This window comes from Candoia aspera, chromosome 2, assembly GCF_035149785.1.
Source record: "Candoia aspera isolate rCanAsp1 chromosome 2, rCanAsp1.hap2, whole genome shotgun sequence".
Classification (NCBI taxonomy): Eukaryota; Metazoa; Chordata; class Lepidosauria; order Squamata; family Boidae; genus Candoia; species Candoia aspera.
The window spans coordinates 202,103,997-202,117,911 of record NC_086154.1 but is presented as its reverse complement, the minus strand read 5'-3'; the positions used below and the strand labels follow the sequence as shown (position 1 = coordinate 202,117,911).

At 48.5% G+C, this 13,915-nt stretch overlaps 1 protein-coding gene across 2 annotated transcripts in view; it reads left to right on the top strand.

The window, feature by feature from the left end:
• Window positions 1-13,915, top strand: part of GOLM1 (golgi membrane protein 1) — a 54,033-nt gene that overhangs the window by 375 nt on the left and 39,743 nt on the right. The gene's annotated exons all lie outside the window — the stretch shown is intronic.

The following is a 13,915-nucleotide window of genomic DNA, read 5'->3' as shown; positions in this document are numbered from 1 at the left end:
CAGCCGGCTCCCTTGTCTGCCCCCCACCCCGGACGTCACGTCTTTCTGTGCTGCTCCGCTTTTTGAACCTCTTCAGGTTTGCCCTCAGAAGATTCTCCATCTCCTTATCCCTGCCCCCCCCCCCCGCCCTTCTGCCCTTTCGGGCACTCGGCGTCTGCCTTCCTAGGCAGTCAGTCCTTCTGGAAAACTTGTTCCTAGGGGAATGCTGTTATTTCCCTTTGGGTCATGGAATCGAGTTTGGACTGGTACCTTGAGGACAAAGTGCTGGGGAAGGAAAATCCCTCTGGTTGCAATTCGTCACGGGAACAGGGTGGAAGTGGGGCAAAGCTCTTGCACTTATTTCGAAAAAGCACCCCCAAAGTAGGGTTATTTAGAGTCTCCCCATTTCAGTATTTTGGTTTATCCTATCTGTAGCTTTCCCCTCCAGGGTCTGTGTTCTAACTATACAGGAGTATTTTAGCAATAGCGTGTGGCGGGAAAAGCATCTCTACAGATTTTCTCCAATACTCTGCTTTGAAATCTGTTTAAAGCACTGAAGTTCAAATAAATACCTGGTAACATTATGGCTTAAGACAATTTGGTCCAGATATTTGCCTTGAATAAGTAAGCAGAAACTTACTTGAGGGTGGGATTTGATTGGTTGGGGGAAATGTAACTTGAGATAGTTGGGCAATTAAATGTGCTCTGTTGTGGTTAATACAGAAGGAGATCAGTCTGGTATTACTTATATTGAACACCCCACCTCCCCCCAGAACCCCTTCCCATACATCAGAATAACCTCTCTTAACTCTGATGAGCATTTGTTTATGTTTGAAATATTTGGTACCCATTAATCCAGGCCCATTTAAGCTACAGTAATTTGAATTTGAAAAAATTGTGGAAGCAATTTGACAAAAAAGATACTAGTATCTTAATTTCAGAAATTGCTTTGTTTGATGATCTGCATTGTTTTTATCTAGTTTCTGAGGGTCATGAAATTTGTTCTTACTTATATGTCTTTGGGCTTATAAAGATATTAAAATGTATTATTAGTTATTAAAATGGATTTTTGATACATTTGATTTACTCCCTCTCCGGAATCACATTTCCACTGTGAGTGTAATATTCAATTTATGGGTAACTGTTCTTCACAAAAATCAAACTTTTGATTTATCATCTGAACGTACTTTGCAAATAGGAAAATTCAACCATATTCACTGCAAACTTTTATTTGGTTTATTTTTTAAACTGTTGGAAGTCTTTTTAACAATTTGTCATATGAACTAGTGAGATGAATTAGGATCTGTGTTTATACTGAAAGGTAAAGGTAAAGGTAAAGGTAAAGGTTTCCCTTGACATAAAGTCCAGTCGTGTCCGACTCTAGGGGGCGGTGCTCATCTCCGTTTCTAAGCCTTAGAGCCGGCGTTGTCATAGACACTTCTGGGTCATGTGGCCAGCATGACGACTCGGAACGCCGTTACCTTCCCGCCGAAGCGGTACCTATTGATCTACTCACATTTGCATGTTTTCGAACTGCTAGGTGAGCAGGAGCTGGGACGAGCAACGGGAGCTCACCCCGCCGCGCGGTTTCGAACCGCCGACCTTCCGATCGGCAGCTCAGCGGTTTAACCCGCAGCGCCACCGCGTCCCTGTTTATACTGAACAAACATAAATTTCAAGGCAAAGACTTAAAGAATTACTAAGAAAAATAAATCTGGGAGAAAAACAGGAGCAAAAAAAAATGAGTATACATATATCATTGAAATACAAATATTTTAAATATCTATTTCAATATTTCCATCTAGATTATTGGTTAGGAAAAATATTAATATAGCAAAGAAATTGTGACCAGATTTGATTAACTGTAGCCTTTATTGTAGATTTTTAAAAGGCAAAATAATTTCCCATTTCTAAGTGTCAGAGTTCCAATGAAATGTCTTTTTTTGTTTTCTAGTATTATGTGATAACAAAACTGGCAGCTAACAGAAAATTGAATCAGTTTCTTACAGTGCTTCAGTTTCTAAGCCTTAGGAACTATGGATGATGAATTAAAAGCCTCATTCATTGTTATAGAAGAAATTTTTCCAGTTTCTTAAAATATTTTAAACTAAAAGTACTGTAGTAAATGAGCATTACCATTAAAGATGGTAAAATGTACCAACTTGTGGGCAAGCCCACAAACACCATTTAGAAGAGTTAGAATTTATATAGGATAATGGTAGTGAAGTGTAGTGCCATCTATGGATTATTTTCATGATTAATTCTTGATGAGCTGCTGAAATAGATCTAAAAGGAATTTTATGACACACAGCATTCTAGTATGATTCATCATGCTCTAATTGGAAATCGCCCTCCCAGACTTTTAAAAGAACCAGTGTGGTTAGTATAAGAATTTTATATAATATTTGTCCTAACAACCAGGAAACACACTGAGACAAGGAACTGGTCTCTAATATTTATTGCTAGTACTCAACAGGAATCCTAACAAACTGAAGAAGCGTGGGAAAACCCAGACATATAACCCCCAAGGGTTAAGGCGGTCCCGATCTGTGTCTCTTTGAATGGCTGAACAATTCCTCAGTGCTACGCATGCGCTTGACAGTCTGGATGGGAGCCCCCTGCTCGCCATCCTTACTCATGACAATATTGTCGACATGATTTTAAATGTAGATGTTGTAAAAATAGTTCCATGTCAGAGAGCAGAAGACATAACATTTCCAGTATACGTTTCCTGTTCTCAGATAGAATCCACAACCACCAATGAGGCATGGCACCTGGTGTCATGTTCACTGTTCCGATGTTTCTGCATCGTAATGGTTCGCTTGCCATGGTGCTGATACGTGTTCTGGCTGGGAGGGTGCTGCTGCGAGCCTTGTACTAAAAACGTGTTGATCTGTGCGAGAAGGAATGTGTTTAGACTATCTCTGAAATGTCAAGGTCTCTTTGCCCATTGAGCAGCAGAGCTTGTTAGGAGCATCTGGGAATGTGGGGTGAACTGTATGTGAGGGAGGGGCTGGGCTGCTGTTTGTAAGATGCTATTTAGTTTGAGTTTAGGCGCACTTTTCTCATTCTCAGCTTTTTACCTGTTTGCACCCTTTTCTAAATAAACTCAGAACCTGAATTGACATTTTGAGTCTGAGCGTTTTATTGGAATTAAGGCAACCATCACATAAAGCTGAGAATCTTTTTCAAACCAACCTCACTGCTCTTTACCGGAAAATTTTCTTGTGAAAGAGGATCCAGCGATGGCTGAAGGGGGAGAGGATCTTACAGAGCTCGAAGAATGGGCGGAACAAGCTCCAGAGTCGACGTCCACGAGCAGGGACCCGAGCCCTGTCCCCGCCCGAGCAACCTCTCAGTCGGGGGATTCCTATTCTACAGCAGGATCAAAGAAACCCCCGCAGGACGATGGAGCGGGACAGGAGCAATTTCTATGGGATGCGCTGGTGGACCCTCAGCCTGGGCCATCCCACTCAGCATGGAAGCTCCGCTGGCCAGACAGTCTGCTGGGAGTGGGACCTGAGGTGTCAAGGAGTCCTCCGCAGGAGGGACCGGGACTGGAGGACTCCGCCACGCCGGACCGAATTAGGGTCCTGGAATCCAAGATCGAATCCATGGAACATGTCTTGCGCTCCATGTTGGCTGCATTTGGGGATCTTGTTAGAATCGTCAAAGGTCCCGGGGCGATGCGGCCACCCAGCCTCCCGCCTTCCTCACTGGCTCAGGGAGGGAGCACCCCACCACGGGGCTTGTCAGCGGGTCCGTGGGGATCTACTCCCATAGGGGTGGCTCCGAGGCAGCCATCCAGTGGGGTTCAACAGATTGGGGGAACCCCCCAGGACTTCCCGGTGAAGTTTGATGGTGACCCCGCTAACCTGTCCTTCTTCCTCACCAATGCCGCCAGCTTCATGAGATGGCATGGCCACCTCTTCCCTTCAGAGGAAGAGAAGATAGTGGTGGTGGCCACGAAATTGAAAGGCATTGCTGTGGACTGGTTTGTCCAGCTGTCGGAAATTGGGCTCCAGCCCTGGCCTCATTCGATGCCTTTTTGGCTGCCTTAAAGTGCTACTTTGAAGATCCCTTGGCTAAAGAAAGAGCTAAGGACGCGCTTAAAGCACTGGTGCAAGGGCAAAAGCCTGTTGCTGACTATGCACTGGAATTCAAAGTTTTGGCAGGCAAAGTTCCCGAATGGTCTGAGGCCACCTTAATTGATCGCCTTAAGGATGGCCTCAATCGTGAAGTCTTGCGTTGGGCTCTTGGGCGAGATGATCCCAACTCATTACATGATTGGATCTGCCTCGTTGGTAAAGCAGAACATGCCCAGCGCACCTTCATGATGGCCACAAGAGAGGACAAGCCTGTCACCTCTGGCCGTGCTCCGGGGCTGGCGTCTACCTCGCAGTGGGATACGGAGAAGCAGCGCCGATTTGTCTGGGGGCAATGCATCACCTGTGGGAAGCCAGGTCACCGAGCTGTTGACTGCCCCAAAGCTAAGGCGGCAGAACGTCCCACGAAAGTGCTTCAGAAGCCAACCAAGAAAGCCGTCAACCCTGCTCATTGGGTGACAGAAGTGCTGGGCACTGCGGACGACGAAGATGTCTACACCCCAGGAGAAGAATTAGATGCATTGGAGCAGTTGGCGGGAAACGCTTTCCACCTGACTTAACCGGCGCCGCGGGGCAGGTGGTACAATCCGGGCGCAACTCTAACGGGGTGAGTGCTGATTGCCCTATTCTTGCTGTCAAAGTTGACTTGGGCTTTCAGGAGAAATCTATTGAAGTCTGGGCTTTACTGGACTCCGGATGTTCTAGGTGTTTGATCCATCCTGATTTAGTCAAGGCATTGGATTTACCCTGCTTCCCCCTCCCAAAGCCGCTGCTTTTTCAGCAGCTTGATGGCTCTACTGCAGGGGGGGGGGGCGGCAACCCACTTCACGGGTGAAGTTGCATTGTGCATGGGGTCCCACTTCGAACTTATCCAGTTCATAGTGACCCCTGTGGGGAATCCTCTGGTGGTGTTAAGGATCCCATGGTTCACTTCCCATAACCCCTACATCAATTGGCGCTCCCGCTCCATTACCTTTGAGGATGGCTTCTATCAAGCTCCTCTGCTGGGACGTGCCATGCCTCCAATGGCTGGGCAAGCAGAGATTGTGGCTTCCCCCCCTCCCCTGTCCCCCTTGGAAGGTCTTCCAGCCACGTACTCAGACTTTGCTGATGTCTTTGGGGAAGAGGAGGCTGACCAGTTACCCCCCCCCCCCCCACCACAAAGCTGACTGTTCCATTGAACTTCTTCCTGGCGTTCCATTGCCAAAGCCAAAGATTTACCCTATGACAAAAAAGGAACTCTCCGTGTTGTGGGAGTTCATTGACAAAAACCTCGCTTGAGGCTTCATTGAACCGGCAAATTCGCTGGTCGGGGCGCCTGTTTTGTTTCGAGAAAAGAAGGATGGCAGCCTAAGACTTTGCACGGACTGCCACGGGTTAAATTCCGCCTCCCTTTCCAACAAATACCCTCTGCCTCTCGTCAAAGACATGCTCTCACATCTGTCTACTGGCAGTCTTCTCAAAGTTGGATCTTCGTGAAGCCTACTACCGCGTTCGCATTCGGGAGGGGGATGAATGGAAAACTGCTTTTAATTGCCCACTGGGTTCTTTCTAATATAAGGTTCTCCCGTTTGGTTTGGCAGGGGCTCCTGGTGTTTTTATGCAACTGATCAATGAGGTTCTGCATGACCACTTGTTTAAAGGGGTTTTGGTGTATTTGGATGATGTTCTCATTTACACTAAATCCTTAAGAGAGCATGAACGACTTCTGAAACAAGTTCTTACCAAGCTTAGAAATGCCAAGCTTTATGCTAAGCTGTCAAAATGTGAGTTTCACAAGTCTCGCTTGGATTACCTTGGGTACAGGATTTCAGCTCAGGGCATTGAAATGGATCCTGTCAAAATTCAAGCAATGCTTTCTTGGGAACGCCCCAGAACCCGGCGCCAGCTTCAAAGTTTCCTGGGATTTGCCAATTTTTACAGATCCTTTGTCAGGGGGTTTGCTGAAATTGCTCTGCCCCTCACTGATTTGTTACGGACTAAAGGGGTGGGGGAGACCCGCAAGGTTAAGAACCCAGGGGCCGTGCTCAATTGGACTCCTGCATGTCAGGCTGCTTTTGATCAGCTTAAAGTTCTTTTTACTGAGGAGCCCATCCTCTCCCACCCCAACCCAGACCTTCCCTTTGTCGTTCAGGTTGACGCTTCTGACTTCTCAATTGGGGCTGTTTTATTGCAGAAAGATTCTGCTGGGGTTTTGAAACCCTGTGCTTATCTCTCCCATAAATTTTCGGAGACGGAAAGGCGTTGGCATGTTTGGGAAAAGGAGGCTTTTGCAGTAAAAGCTGCCTTGGAGGCTTGGCGACATCTTTTGGAAGGGGCTTCTTCCCCATTTGAGGTTTGGACGGATCACTGCAACCTCGAGGCGCTCCGCGCCCCAAGGCGCCTCACCCTAAGCAGATTAGGTGGGCTCAATTTTTCAGCCGTTTTAATTTCCAACTCAAATTTCTTCCTGGAAAGAAGAATTTTATGGCTGACGCTCTTTCCTGGTTGCCTCAGGATGAGAGCCCAGTCTCCGATGTCATTGGCACTGTCCTATCGGGGCTGCAACTGGGTTTGGTGGCTGTCACCCGCAGCCGCGCACGGGGCCAGCCGCCACCTCCTGCCTCGCAGGTTCACAAACCACCTGCTTTGTCCCCTTCATTACGCTCTGCTTTTGTTTCGGTGCTGCAATCTGATCCATGGTTTCTGGCTAACCCTGACAAGGTGTCCATTGAGCACGACCTTGCTTGGGTCAAGGGGCGGTTGTATGTACCTGACTCGCAGAGTTCCACTGTACTGACACATTCTCATGACAGCAAGCTGGCTGGTCATTTCGGTTTTCTGAAGTTCCTCCATCTCACCCGTAGGCAATTCTGGTGGCCTACTCTCCGTAAGGATGTTAAAGCTTATGTAGCTTCTTGTCCTGTCTGTGCTATGTCCAAACGGGCTGTGGGTAAGCCCCAGGGGCTGCTACAGCCGGTGGCTGACCCTGCACACCCTTGGGATGTGATTTCCATGGATTTCATTGTGGACCTACCCTCCAGTCAAAAGAAAACTGTCATTTGGGTGGTTAAGGACTACTTTTCTAAACCGGCACATTTTGTGCCCTGCGCTGCTATTCCCTCGGCTCAACAACTGGCAAAACTCTTTTTGGTACACGTGTACCGCCCACACGGATGCCCCTCCCGTTTGGTGACCGATAGGGGCACACAATTTACCTCCAAGTTTTGGTGGGCTTTTTTGAAACTGATTGGCACTGAACAGGCATTGTCTACCGCGTGGCACCCCCAGACTGACGGATCCACTGAGGTCCTTAATGCCACTTTGGAGCAATTCCTCCATTCTTACATAAACTATCATCAAGATGATTGGGTTGACTTGCTTCCGTTCGCTGAGGTGGCTTACAACAATGCTGTCCACCAAAGCACGGGTCAAACCCCATTCCGCATTGTTTCTGGTAGGGATTTTGTTCCCATACCTGAATTTCCCCAGCCACCTGCTCCGGCTGTTGCCGCCTGTGATTGGGGCTCCCGGCTGGCTGATTCCTGGCCAGTCATTCACACGGCTCTTTGAGAGGCACAGGAAACTTACAAAAAACATGCGGATCGACACCGCCGCCACCAGCCGGCTTTTCAAGTAGGGGATTTAGTCTATCTTTCTACTAGATTTATAAAGTCCCCTCAGCCCTCTAAGAAATTGTCTCCTAAGTTCATTGGTCCTTTCCCAATTACTGCAGTCATTAATCCTGTCACTGTTCGTTTGGACTTGCCTCATAATTTGAAGCGTTTGCATCCTGTTTTTCACTGCAGTTTGCTCAAGCCTGCTCACAATTCATCCCGCTGTAATGATTGCCTAATCCCAAATACTCAGTCTCACAAGCTCGGGCTTAAAGATAACTGATTTATTAAAGGAATAGTATGCAAATACAGAGAAAGCTGAGAATGAGCAAAAGCGCGCCAAATACAAACTTAAAAGCCTTGCTTGTGAGCAGGTCCCGCCCCGTCGCCCGTCAGGACGCTCCCTCTCCCAGGTGCTAGAAGCCGTTAGACGCGCCTGGGAAAGTAACCTTGAACAGGAGCGCAAACCCAAACATGCATTCCAAGCCCTCAAAACAATGGAGGGCGAAGGAATGGAAAAACCCCGGGTGAAGGAACACGGAACAGAAAAAGACATGTGAAACGTTACAATGTTAACCAGACATTAGAACGAGAACATGACATATTGCCCCCCCAAAAGAAACTAGGGAGATGGTTTGTCAGGATAGGCAGAGTGAAATTGGGCTACGAGACGAGGAGAATGTACGTCTGGAGCAGCAACCCATTCAGGATGAGGGAAATGTTTCCAGCGGACGAGGTACTGTAAAGCGGAGCGCTGGCGTCTGGAGTCGAGGATAGATGCCACCTCGAAGTGTTGCTGGTTGTCAATCATGAGGGGAGGTGGAGGAATGGGTTGCGGATGCCAACGGTCCGACGACAGGCAGGGTTTGAGTAAACTACAATGGAAAACAGGATGTAAACGTTTAAGGTTGTGAGGCAAATCAAGTTTAAACGTAACAGGGTTGAGCTGAGCAACAATTGGAAAAGGACCCACAAATTTAGGACCAAGTTTCTTAGAGGGTTGTGGGGACTTGATAAACTTAGTTGATAAATAGACTTTATCCCCGACAGCAAAGGATGGTTCTGGGGAACGCTTCGCATCGGCATGGCGTTTATAGGTAGCCTGGGCATGGCGGAGAGCGAGTAGAATATTAGACCATGAGTCTTTGAGAGAGTCTGCCCAGTCAGCAAGGGTGGCTGGTAGCGGTTGAGGATGAGGAAGTTCAGGAATCGGAACAAATTCACGTCCAAAAACTGTTTTAAAGGGAACTTGACCAGTGGTTTGATGAATGGCATTGTTGTAAGCAACCTCAGCAAATGGGAGTAAATCGACCCAATTGTCTTGTTGGTAGTTAACAAAAGCTCTGAGGTATTGTTCCAATGTAGAATTAACCGCCTCTGTAGATCCGTCCGTTTCCGGATGCCAGGAGGTGGAAAGCGACTGTTTTGTACCCAGAAGTTTTAAAAATGCCCGCCAAAATTGTGACGTAAATTGTGTGCCTCTGTCACTCACCAAACGGGCGGGGATACCGTGGAGGCGGTACACGTGGATGAGGAAGAGGCGTGCCAGCTGTTGTGCGGTGGGGATAGAAGCGCATGGGATAAAGTGGGCTTGTTTGGAAAAAAAGTCTTTGACGACCCAAATGACAGTTTTGCGTTGACTAGGGGGTAGATCAACGATAAAGTCCATGGAGATATCCTGCCAAGGGACAGATGGAGTGGCAACGGGTTGAAGGAGACCTTGGGGTTTGCCTGGTTTGCGCTTTATCGCCGCACATACAGGGCACGCAGTGACATACTCCTTCAAGTCTTTGAGTAAAGTTGGCCACCAGAATTGGCGGCGAACGAGGTGCAAAGTTTTTACGTAGCCAAAATGTCCAGCTAGCTTGTCATCGTGGCAGCGCTGGAGTATGGTTTTCCGCATTGCCTCGGGTACATAGAGACGATCGTTGCGCCAGGCAAGATCATCGGTGAAAGTTAAAATGTGTGTATTGGTTTGCAACCAAGTATCTGTTTTAAGGTGGGAAAGCAACTGTTGTTGCAAATCGGAGGGAATTGACAAGGGCGCTGGGCGGCTGGAAGGCAGAGCGGCTGGAGGCGGAGTTGATTGCGCTCGGGTCTGGCTGCGAGTCACTGCTGCCAAACTTAATTGTTTGTCGGTCCAGACGGTGCCTTGGACCGTTGGTCCTGGGCCAGCATCTTGGGGTCTGCGCGAGAGTGCATCAGCTAAAAAATTTTTCTTGCCTGGTATAAATTTAAGAGTGAAGTCAAAGCGGCTGAAAAACTCAGCCCAGCGCAGCTGTTTGGGACTGAGTTTCCGACTGGTGCTTAAAGCTTCCAGGTTTTTATGGTCAGTCCAGACTTCAAAAGGGTTTGAAGTGCCTTCCAATAGGTGTCGCCATGTCTCTAAAGCCGTTTTTACAGCAAAAGCCTCTTTTTCCCAAACATGCCATCTTCTCTCTGTTTCTGTGAACTTGCGAGAGAGGTAGGCACAGGGTTTTAAAGCGCCAGATTGGTCAGATTGTAATAGAATTGCTCCTATGGAAAAATCTGAAGCATCGACTTGTACAACGAAGGGTTTAGAGGGGTTTGGATGCTGTAAAATTGGTTCTGTGGTAAAGATTTGTTTGAGCGCTTCGAACGCTTGCTGACAGGCTGGAGTCCATTTAAGGAGTGCGCCTGGGTTCTTTGAACGTCGCGTATCCCCCTGTCCTTTAGTTTTTAACAGTTCAGTAAGGGGGAGGGCGAGTTCTGCAAAATTTTGGGCGAATGCCCGATAGAAATTAGAGAATCCAAGGAAACTTTGTAATTGTCTCCTGGTACGGGGAGGTTCCCATGCCACGATAGCTTCTACTTTTGCAGGGTCCATTTCAATGCCCTGAGCTGAAATCCGGTACCCTAGGTAATCAATTTGTGACTGATGAAACGCACATTTTGACAGTTTTGCGTACAACTCTGCTTTTTTCAATTTAGCCAGTACCTGACGCACCAAGTGGATATGTTCTGACATGGTTTCAGTATAAATCAATACATCATCCAAATATACCAGTACCCCCTTGAATAGGTGGTCATGCAAGACCTCATTGATTAGTTGCATAAAAACCCCAGGTGCCCCAGATAAACCGAATGGTAAGACTTTATATTGGAAAGCCCCAAGAGGACAGTTGAACGCTGTTTTCCACTCATCCCCTTCCCTTATGCGAATGCGAAAGTAAGCCTCTCTCAAATCCAGTTTGGAGAAAATTTTGCCTCTGGCCAGATGTGATAACATATCTTTGATCAGGGGCAAAGGATATTTATTTAATATTGAGACCGCATTGAGCCCGCGGAAATCGGTACAAAGCCTTAATGACCCATCCTTTTTTGGCCTGAATAGGACAGGAGCTCCTACCGGAGAATTTGCCGGCTCAATGAAACCCCTAGCCAGATTTTTGTCAATGAACTCCCTTAGCGTGGTAAGCTCTTTGGGAGACATGGGGTATATTTTTGGGTGAGGCAATTTTACATTTGGTAAAAACTCAATGGCACAGTCCGTTTTTCGGTGGGGTGGCAAGCGATCCGCTTCCTTTTCCCCAAATACTTCAGCAAAATCTTGGTATTGATTGGGTAGTCCCTCAAGAGGTTGAAGCGTTTGCACAGTGGTATACGCTACCCCTCCACCCTCCATGTCCTCCAGTAGGTCCTTTTCGGGTACTTTGTAAAATCCATCTGCAAACGTCACAGTTCTATGCAGCCAGTTGATAAAAGGGTTTTGTTGCACAAACCAAGGCATCCCCAAGATTACCAGAGGACCCCCCACTGGAGCTACCACAAATGGCAGCTTTTCCTGATGGGAGCCCATCTGCAAGGCGACCAGTCCCGTGGAAAGATTGACTGCTTTCCCTCCCGCCATAGTTCCATCCAATTGGGTGAAAATCATGGGTCTTGGCAAAGGGAACGTGGGCAGTTCCAGAGCCGCTACGACATCAGGGTGCATTAGGGAACGGGAGCAACCCGAGTCTAGCATGGCCCACACTTCCACCGTTTTGGTTTTTGAGCTCAGTTTAACTTTAACAGTCAGTGTGGGGAAGTTTCCACTCACCGAATCATGGTTACGCCCGGTTTCTTCCACCTGCCCTAGGGCGCCCTTCAGGGCAGGTGGTAGGCTTTTCCCGCCGGTTGCTCGAATTGCAACTCTTCCTCCTCTTCTCCGAAGGGAAGGTCTGGGGGGTCCAGTTCCGCGAGGGCTGCCTTCAGTTTTCGCGGTGGAGCAGGAGCAGGCGTCTTTACCGTGGGTTTAGTCTGTCGTTCCTCTGGACGGCGTCTCGGGCACGACGTGGCTCGATGCCCTTCTTTCCCACATCGGAGGCACTGACCCTTGGAGAACCGTTGCTCCCTCTCTTCTTCCCAGGTTTTCGGTTTGGGGCGGCTGGCAAGTCCAGATGTGCGCGCTCCTCTAGCGAGACGTGTTTGTCTAAGCTCTTTGGTATGGGCATAGGTTCGTAGGGCATTTTCTGCGCTTCCCGCCAACTGAATCCACCCATATAGCGTTTTAGGATCATCTCTGCCCAGAGCCCATCGAAGGATTTCGGGTTCAAGCCCCTGCTTGAACAATTCGATGATTGTTGGCTCAGACCAGTCTTCCACTTTTCCTGCCAAAGCTTTAAACTCCAACGCATATTTGGCAACTGAGAGGGACCCTTGGTAGAGTTTCCGCAGGTCATTTTTGGCCGTTTCTTGAGCTAGGGGGTCTTCGAAATGCTCTTTTAGTGCCCACAAAAAGTCATCGAAGTCCTCCAACTCAGTTGCCTCAGCTTGGCATAGTTGCACATACCAATCCGCTGCCCTTCCTCTCAGCTTGTTGGCAATGAAATTGACCTTGCCATGTTCAGACCGAAAGTTTCGACCCCAATCTTCTATATAATGCTTGGCATTAGTAATAAAGAAGGAGAGCGTTGTGGGATCCCCATCGAACTTCACTCCAAATGGTGGGAAGGTTCTTGCCGGCTCAGCTGGCTGTGGCGGTGCCGCGAATGTCAGCGTGCGCCGAGCCCCCATGGGTGGTCGATCCCTAGGAGGTCTTGCCTCTCGCTCCCCCCCTTGACGGGCTGATCGAGTCTTGCTTCTCCCCCGGGTCGACATGGTACTGTGCCTGGGGTACTGTGACGGCTCTTCTTCCCAATCCTCCGGGGTGGGCTCTGCCTCTCTGGGTAGATCCTCTCTGGGTAGATCCTTGAGGATCGTCACTATTAAATCCATCTTATCTTCTAATGCCCTCATACGAGCCGGAGTGACCGGCTCCTCCGGGGGTTGGTTGGTTACCACCACCCTCGGTGACAAGGGGACTTCGTGCTCCCAGGACAATTGTGGAGACCCCCTCCCCGGTGCTCTTTCCATAACAGTTCTATGTTCACTCCTGAGACTCTCCTGCATGGATATCAGCAGCTCGTCCAATTGGATATCTCGCAACTCCCGACGTGCTGCTCTTTGCGCTCTCGAGGTTAGCGCTGGCCGGCTTTTAGCCGCCTCCCGCTCCTCTTCGCTTCCCTCACTTGCGCGAAGTTGAGGTTCTGTCATCGCTAGCGTACCCTCTTATCCAATGATTGGATGGGGCTAGCGGAAAATGGATAAAATGATTCTCAGCTTTATGTAATGATTGCCTAATCCCAAATACTCAGTCTCACAAGCTCGGGCTTAAAGATAACTGATTTATTAAAGGAATAGTATGCAAATACAGAGAAAGCTGAGAATGAGCAAAAGCGCGCCAAATACAAACTTAAAAGCCTTGCTTGTGAGCAGGTCCCGCCCCGTCGCCCGTCAGGACGCTCCCTCTCCCAGGTGCTAGAAGCCGTTAGACGCGCCTGGGAAAGTAACCTTGAACAGGAGCGCAAACCCAAACATGCATTCCAAGCCCTCAAAACAATGGAGGGCGAAGGAATGGAAAAACCCCGGGTGAAGGAACACGGAACAGAAAAAGACATGTGAAATGTTACAATGTTAACCAGACATTAGAACGAGAACATGACACCCGCTGGCATCCTCGCTGTCCTCCCCCTCCACCAATCATGATTGATGGGCAGCAACACTTCGAAGTTAAGGAGGTCCTGGACTCCTGCAGGCTGCGGGGAGCTCTTCAATACTTGATCCACTGGAAACACTTTCCCCATCCTGAATGGGTTGCTGCCCGGGATGTTCTTGCCCCTGATTTGATACATGCTTTTCATGTTGCTTACCCTTCTAAGCCCTCTGTTAGGTGATTTTTTGGGGGGGGGCGGT